Source organism: Rhinopithecus bieti, unplaced genomic scaffold, assembly GCF_001698545.2.
Source record: "Rhinopithecus bieti isolate Rb0 unplaced genomic scaffold, ASM169854v2 scaffold_68671, whole genome shotgun sequence".
Classification (NCBI taxonomy): Eukaryota; Metazoa; Chordata; class Mammalia; order Primates; family Cercopithecidae; genus Rhinopithecus; species Rhinopithecus bieti.
Genome location: NW_016827678.1, coordinates 1279854 through 1282393, shown reverse-complemented (window position 1 = coordinate 1282393; position 2540 = coordinate 1279854).

Here is a 2540-nt window from a genome sequence, read left to right as displayed (position 1 = left end):
ATGATTTTAATTAAAATTTCAATTTCCTTAATACATAAATAACCATGTTAACTATTTGTTCTTGCATGAGCTTTGGTAGGTGTGTCTTTCAAGGAATCTGTCCTTTTCATGTCATTGAATTTATTGACATAATGTTTTCTTCACAACATTTTCTTCTCATTATTTTAATACTTGTAATACTATCAGCTCTCTCATTCCCAACATTGGTAACATTTTTCCCTGAGAAATCTGGGTAGAGGTTTATTAATGGTATTGATCTCAAAGAACCAGCATTTGGTTGCAGTGATTGTATCTATTGATTTCTTCTGTTTTCTATTTCATTGACTCTCCGTTGATCTTTATTATCTTCTTTCTCATGACTAGTTTGTTTTTAATTTGCTCTTTCATCTCTAGATTCATAAGGAAGAAGCTAATGTCATTGATTTGAGATCTTCTTCCTTCTTTTCTATAACACATAGGCTTTTAGTGTTATAAATTTCCTTTAATTTAAATGTCACTGTTCTAGTGACATTCTATAAATTCTGCCATGTTTTCAATTTTCATTAGGGCAAAATGTTTTTTTTTTTGTTTTTTTTGTTTTTTTTGAGACGGAGTCTCGCTCTGTCGCCCAGGCTGGAGTGCAGTGGCCGCCATCTCAGCTCACTGCAAGCTCCGCCTCCTGGGTTCACGCCATTCTCCTGCCTCAGCCTCCCGAGTAGCTGGGACTACAGGCGCCCGCCACCTCACCCGGCTAGTTTTTTTGTATTTTTTAGTAGAGACGGGGTTTCACCGTGTTAGCCAGGATGGTCTCGATCTCCTGACCTCGTGATCCGCCCGTCTCGGCCTCCCAAAGTGCTGGGATTACAGGCTTCAGCCACCGCGCCCGGCCGCAAAATGTTTTTTAAATATGCTTTTGATTTCTTTTTTGATTCATGAATGTTTACAAGCATGTTACTTAGTTAATAGATGTTTGGGGACTTTCTACAGATATTATTGTTATTGATTATTAATTTAATTCCATACTATGGAGCAATTCTCTGGACCCTTCCTTAACTCTTTGTTTTGTTTTTTGTTTTTTTTGTGGGGGTGGGGGGACGGAGTCTCGCTCTGTCGCCCCGGCTGGAGTGCAGTGGCGCCATCTCAGCTCACTGAAAGCTCCGCCTCCTGGGTTCACGCCATTCTGGCTAATTTTTTGTATTTTTAGTAGAAACGGGGTTTCACTGTTGTTAGCCAGGGTGGTCTCGATCTCCTAACCTCATGATCCACCCGCCTCGGTCTCCCAAAGTGCTGGGATTACAGGCGTGAGCCACTGCGCCCGGCCTTTCCTTAACTCTTTGAAAGCAGCATCATTGGAGAAGACAAATTCCTTATACAGTAATCCACAAGTTCTGGGAAAGTAGGCATGAAAGAGATTGGAAGACTTAATTTTTAACAGTAGCTGTTCTGCACCCACCTCTTTTCACCAGTCTTTTGCCCCGGCTGGAGTTTAGTTTAGCCTTATCCCAATATTATGCTGTGGGCACCAAGTAATTTGAGCTACTGCTTCTGATTTATGTTCACAGTGGCAGTGAAGCAAGTGGCAGTCTTCTTTGTAACTTAGTGTATAGACAAAAGTGCAAGTTAAAATCTGTCCCCCAAACCTACCTACCATCTTTCAAGCCAGCTATTCTAGAATGCCACTACTCCCTAATTCTCATTCTACACAACACGTACACACACATACGCGCATGCACACACACACACACACACACACACACACACACACACACACACCAGTCTTTAACATCTTCAGTGGTATATTATAGTTTTTATGTTAATTTCTTAGGCCTGTGCTTTTTTCTTTCTCTAGTGTGGATTTTATTAGAGGGAGCTAGCAACCCCTCTAGTTTCACCACCTTATAAGAAAATATAGCCCATGGCATGTAGTATTCCTCCACATATTCAAATAAATATTTATAGAATGGCCATTATGTTTCAGGCACTGTTCTATATGCTGAAGATAGCAGAAGTGAACAAAGCAGACAAAAGTTACTGTTCTCATGGAGCTTACACTCTAGTGAGGCGGACAGATACTAAACAAGTAAAATCTAGTGTTTGTCAGATGGTAATAAGCATTTTGGGGGTTGGGAATGGCGCTTCTGAATTGAAATAAGGTAGTTGAGGAAAACATCATCATTTAGCAGATGACTATGAGTAGAAGCTTGAAGTTGGTAATGAAGGGAGCCTCACACGTATCTGAGGGTCTTCTACACCAGAAGGGTCATGAGGGCAAAACCTTGAGCAGGACATTGATTGGTAATTGAAGAACAGCAGGGAGACCTCTGTGTCTGAGCAGAGGAGTAACAAAAAATGTCAGAAAGATATTATCATGTAGGGTCATTGGACAGACTTTGCATCTTACTCTGAGAGAGGTGGGAAGCCACTAGAGGATTTTGAGTGAAAAAGTGACATAATGTTCACTTTTGAGAATAGGGTTGAGGGTGGAGCAAGGGCATTTGTAAAAATACCAATTAGGAATCTATTGCAGTAACCCCAGTGAGGCATATGACTGTGACTGGTAC